The sequence below is a fragment of the Mus caroli genome, chromosome 5 (assembly GCF_900094665.2).
Source record: "Mus caroli chromosome 5, CAROLI_EIJ_v1.1, whole genome shotgun sequence".
NCBI lineage: Eukaryota > Metazoa > Chordata > Mammalia > Rodentia > Muridae > Mus > Mus caroli.
In genome coordinates, this window is record NC_034574.1 from 23,744,583 (window position 1) to 23,751,281 (window position 6,699).

A 6,699-nucleotide genomic window follows, 5' to 3' on the forward strand; every position below is an offset into this window, starting at 1 on the left:
CCAGAGATTACCAGATGGCGAAAGGTAAACGTAAGAATCTTACTAACAGAAACCAAGACCACTCACCATCATCAGAACCCAGCACTCCCACTTCGCCCAGTCCATTGCATCTCTTTGTTTCCCTCTGGGAATCTTCAAGAAAGAGATCATTTTGCTGCTGTTACTTATCCCTCAGTTGCCCCACGTTCTACAATTATTGGTTGGTTGGTTACTTAAGCTGTAATTAGCTCCATTCCTACCCATAAAAATTAAAAATTTAGATTAAAATTTTAAAAAAAGAAAGAAAAAGAAGAAGAAGAAGAAAAAAGGAATACTGAGAGCAATAGAAAGAGTCTTCCCCAAGGATGGGCTCCCTAATTGGTTATACATTACCAGCTGGGCAGCTCTGAAACCACCACATACAAGTTGTGACACTAAACAGAATGAATAGGTTGTACTCATATGTTTATACATATATCTACATATATCTACTTATATATATGACAATTATGAATGGATACGTACAAATGTGGTCATTATACAGGTGCACATTCCTCAGCCATAAAATGAAGGAGGTACTGACTCATGCTACTTATTTAATGAATGATCATGCTCAAAGAAAGTTACCAAACACAGAAGGTCCCACACTGATTAGTTCCATCTGTAAGAGCTATTCTGAAGGGATAAATCTAGATGCTGGAAAGGAGAGTCAGAGGTATCTGCCAATGGTTCAGTGTTCCCTCAGAACCAAAGGGAAGCAGTGACTTACAACAATGATCGTGGATGTTAAAAATGGTTGATTTTATGTTACATGAACTTCTCTGCCACAACCAGCATGGCCTGGTGCCTTGATCTGGCAAAGGATAATGAAAGAATAATAAATAAATAAATAGAAACAGAAATACAGAGACACACATACAGAGAAGCTGGGGTCAAGTGAACTGTGTGTACTCTAAAGTAGTGGTGCTTACTACGACACAGAACCTCAGTGCACGTGTTATGTAAAGCACACGGGGGAGGAGTTAGCCATTAGGAAATGTCTGTAGGCAGCAGTCTTTGGCTGCAAACACTTGGGAGGAAGCTGCACTTGGTAGTTTTTGCACACACTGATCTATCTTAGTAAACACTTGCACTTGCACACACCATCTACATCTGCATAGACCAGAGAAAGGTTTTCCCACCCCTCTGAGCCTCACCCCAGGAGAAGGCTTTGCCACTCCCATGGGTCTGAGGCACTGGGATTCTTGATATGGTCATATTCATGTCAGTAATACACATCCACTCACAGCTTCCACAGATGCCCACACTCAATGAGAGGAAGTCTGGGGTACAGCTCAGCATTACAGTATATTCAGTCATATACTTGGCACTGGCTTTAAACCAGCTGAACATGCTGTTCAAAGAATAGCTAGGAGAATCAGAAGTTCAAATAAAACACAATTACAGGCATGCAGCCATGAAGCTTAAATGTCTGATGGACACACATACTTCAACATGGAATAATTCTATATGAGGAAAAAGCTAAGTCCAATGCAATTTGCTCATATTGTAAATTTTATATTCATATACTAGAAATTAAAATTAAAACTTTTAAATTAATTTTTTTAATTTTTAAAATAAAAAATTTTAATTTAAATTAAAATTTAATTTTAAATTTTATATTCATATACTAGGTCTTAAAGAAATGAAGAGAATCCAGTTACTAATATATATATATATATATATATATATATATGTATATATATATGTATATACATATATATGTGTGTATGTATATATACACACACACACACACACACTAGTGTGACTCAGACTTATCAAACACAGCCACAGAGACCCAGGAGAGTCCAAACTATACTATGCCATGTGGTACCAGGAGCAGGCAAATTAGTCCGCACTAATAGGCAAGTAATCTCAATTACCCACACATGCAAGTTAGTCTGCCAGTTTTGTAGTTTGAATGTCCTTGCTTGCAGCAAGTCCAGAGGTATCAACTGAAGACAGGTGGATAACAGTGGGAAGAACCCCAGTAAAACAAGTTGTAAACTCGAGATGGCTTACTGTTTGTGACTTAGACACGTTACTCAATGCCTGCTTCCTCACTTTCTAAGGACAGACTCCCCTGCCTGTCCTCTTGCTTCACAAAGCCGAAATCCACATAAAATGCCATGGGCTGCAGTAGGCAACCTCCCTGATCCTTGCTAGTCAAACTTCCATGTAGAAGTTCTCACACTTATTTCTTAATACTTGGAGCTTCCCAGCTGGGTAATAAGTCAGATTTGTTGGAGAAGCTATCACAGTACCCACTTAACAAAGACAAAATGTCAGAAAACAGGGAGTTGGAGGGGAGAAAACGTTTACATTTCCAAATGGCATTAAAAGTCAAAATTATGTTTTACAAATTCCCATATGCTCAGCCAAGGTGTCAGCACCTCGTGACTAGGAACAGTGTCTGCTCCTGTGACCGTCTCTCCTCCCAGGGCTATGGAGACAGCACCACCCAGATGCTTCATAAGAGAATCTCCCAGGAAAGCAAGGGAGGACATGCACGTGGGTTGAGCATTTTCTCCATCCCAATGCACATCTGTTTTTCTTGTGCCAAATTTGACATTTTTAGGGACAAAACAAGATAAGACAGCTAGCTTTGCCCCAAGTAGTGACCTCATACCTACCTTCGCAGAAGGTACAGTGTGGTAAAGTCCACAGGATCTGGATAGTCCTCAAAGACCTAGTGGCCAACTCAGCTCCTACAGTCATTCAACCTTTTGATACCTATGTTCCCACCTATACAGATGGGTATAATAATATAGGGGACATCTCCTTACAGTAACCAAATGATAACACCCATGCAATGCTTATTTCCTGGGTGAAGTGTTGCAGGGCATACATGCTTAACTCAGGGAAATGTACATGTTCAGAAATGGTGGCCCTCAGGAGACAAACCAGGATTCAAGGAGTCTGATAACCAAGGTCACTAGTAAGCTGATGTCCTAGTTGGCTTTGTCTATCAACTTTTACACTTAGTCATCTGAGAGAATCTCAGTTGAAGGACTACCCAAATCAAATTGGCCTATGGCCATCTTGATTAATAACTGATGTGGGAGGGTCAAGATCAAGCCAGTTTGCAGTATTCCTCCATGGTTTCTGCTCCAAGATTTCTTGCCCTAAGTTCTTTCAGTGATAGATGAGAAGTGTAAGCTTAAATAAATCATCAGGGGACAAAAAGAAGCCAGGAGAAGGGGGTGGAGTAGCATGGAGTGCATCAGACAAGCATTGAAAAATAGGTAGCGCTTCCGGTTTGTGCCAGTTTACCTTGGGTGTGAACTCTGCAGCCAGTCCACAGCACCCAAAGGAGGCTCCACTCCCAGGTGCTCTAGCATGCCCAAGATCATAGGATCAGGGGTGAGTAGGACACATCTGTCCCAACACCACAGGGAGTAACTGGGACCAGCAGAATCCAGGGACGCAGGAACCCCACCCGACCAGTGACTTGGGTTCCCTCCTATGTTGGTTTACCTTGGGCATGAACTCAACAACCAATCCCATAGCACCCAGAGGAGGCTCAAATCCCAGGCATTCTAACATACCCAGGATCACAGGAGCTTGGTCACACTAGGATCTCAGGATCCCAGAGGCAGCTTGACTCCCAGGAACTCTGACACACCCAGAATCTCAGGATCACAGGATCCTGGAATGACAGGATCACAGAGACAGCTGGATTCTGAGGAGTTCTAACACAAGCAGGATTACAGGAAGGACAGGCTCCAATCAGATATAGTGAGGGCAGGTAGCACTAGAGATAAATCAGTTGGTAGGAGGCAAACGTAAGAACATAAGCAACAGAAACCAAGTTTACTTAGCATCATCAGAACCCAATTCTCCCAACACAACAAGCCCTGGATAGGCCATCACACCAGAAATGCAAAACTTGAATCTAAAATCACTTCTCATGACGATGATAGAGAACTTCAAGAACAATGTAAATTACTTCCTTAAAGAAACACGGGAGAACACAGGTCAACAGGTAGAAGCTCTTAAAGAGGAAACACAAAAATCCCTTAAAGAGTTACAGGAAAACACAACCAAACAGGGGAAGGAAAGGAACAAACCATCCAGGTTCTAAAAATGAAGATAGAAACAATAAAGAAATCACAAAGGGAGACAGCCCTGGAGTTAGAAACCCTAGGAGAGAAATCAGGCATCATAGATGCAAGCATCACCAACAGAATACAAGAGATGGGAGAGAGAATCTCAGGTGCAGAAGATACCATAGAAAACATTGACACAACAATCAAAGAAACACAAAAAGCAAAAAGCTCCTATCCCAAAACACCCAGGAAATCCAAGACACAATATGAAGACCAAACCTAAGGATAATAGGTATAGAATAGAGTGACGATTCCTAACTTAGAGGGCCAGTAAATATCTTCAAAAAAATTATAGAAAAAAACTGCCCAAGCCTAAAGAAAGAGATGCCAATGAACATACAAGAAGTCTACAAAAATCCAAATTAGATGGGACCAGAAAAGAAATTCTACCTGTTACATAATAATCAAAACAGCAAATGATCCCAAGAAACAAGCTGGAGTATCCATTCTAATATCAAATAAAATCGACTTTCCACCAAAAGTTATCAAAAAGATAAGGAAGGATACCTCATACTCATCAAAGAAAAAAAATCTACCAAGATGAACTCTCAATTCTGAACATCTATGCTCCTAATGAAAAGGCACCCACATTCATTAGAGAAACTTTACTAAAGCTCAAAGCACACATTGCACCTCCCACAATAATAGTGGGAGACTTCAACGCCCCATATTCAGCAATGGAGAGATCATGGAAACAAAAACTAAACAGAGACACAATGAAACTAACAGAAGTTATGAACCAAATAGATTTAACAGATATCCATAGAACATTTCATCCTGAAACAAACAAACAAAAAAAAAATACACCTTCTTCTCAGCACCTCATGGTACCTTCTCCAAAACTGACCCTATAATCAGTCACAAAACAGGCCTCAACAGATACAAGGAGATTGAATAATCCCATGCATCCTGTCAGATCACCATGGACTAAGGCTGGTCTTCAATAACACCATAAACAATAGGAAGCCCACATATACATAGAAGCTGAACAACTCCCTACTCAATGATAACTTGGTCAAGAAGAAAGAAAGAAATTAAAGATTTAGAATTTAATGAAAATGAAGGCACAACATACCCAATCTTATGGGACACAATGAAAGCAGTGCTAAGAAAAAAGTACCAGACTCATGCCTAAAATACGCAAGGACATGAGAAGAAGTGGATTGGTCTGTGTTACTGGAGGAACTTGAGAAGCTATCACTGCATCCACGCTGAGACTGCTCTCCCAAATCTGCCTTGCCTTTGACAGGGCAGCCAACCCAACAAACGTACACAACTCTATACTCATGTATATAGGTAAACATGATCTTTCACAGGATTTCACATGAGTGGGGATCATAGGCTAGTTCCAAAACATTATAATAAATCTAAAATTTTTAGAATTAGCTATTGTGATGCATATTCTTGTTTGTCAACCTGACTACATCTGGAATTAACTAAAATTCAAAAATGAAGATTACACCTGTGAGAGAATTTTGCTTAAAGTAGGAAGATCTACCTCTAATCCAGCTCTATGAGGCAGGATGATACACCTTTAATTTAGATATTCTGCGCTGAGAACATCCACCTCTAATCGGGGGCACATCTCTGCCGGCAGCCTATATAAAGACATGGAAGAAGGAAGCTTTATTCTTTACCTTCTTGCTCTCACCTTGCTGGCAAGTCCATATCTCCTCTGACATTAGAGTCTACTTCTTCAAGATTCCACTGCATACTGAAAACGAGCTGAGCAACTATTAGTTTCTTAAAGTTTCTATTCAGAGTCAGCCATTATGTTATTCGATAGACTGCAGACTGTAAGTCATTCTAATAAATTCCTTTCTATATATATAGAGAGAGATTCATTCACTCTAGAAAACCCTAATACAGTTATAGAGTTATAGAGTTATAAGAAATTAAACATGTACTCCCACCCCATGTTGGAATCATCTTGATGTTAAAATATCCTCTCCCCGCCCCCCCCCCAAAAAAAAAAAAAAAAAAAAAAAAAAACCTATTCTGGAAGTACAAATGAATGACTTCATGTTCTGGTGCTACAATACACTCTTGCGCAATTTGAGCACAATGCTTTCATAACTAGTCATGCCCATACTCTGAATCCAGTGAATGGTCCTAACTGGAGATATAGAGAATTACCAAAAGTGATTGCACTTTAGATTACATTTATAATTAGATAATATTTAGATTGGTGCCCAATAGGGCTGAGTGAACCTAATTCTTCAAATGAAGCCAATGACATTATTTTGTGGTTGTCTTTCCTGGAGACATATTCAAATACTTTTATTCTGAGCATTTCCAAGTCCTCCAATTGTGGGTACTGTGCTAAACTGATGGTCTAGAGCAGTGGGTTTCAGCCATCCTAATGCCACAGCCCTTTAATACAGCTCCTCATGCTATGGTGGCCCCAACAAGAAAATTGCTTAATTGCTACTTCATAACTATAATTTTGCTACTGTTATGAGTTGTAATTTAAGTATCTGATATGCAAACTCCAAAGAGGTCATGAGTACTGCGGGTCTATCAGCTAGCAGCACCTCTTCCAAGTGTCAAAAGCAAGACAGAAGACTGATTG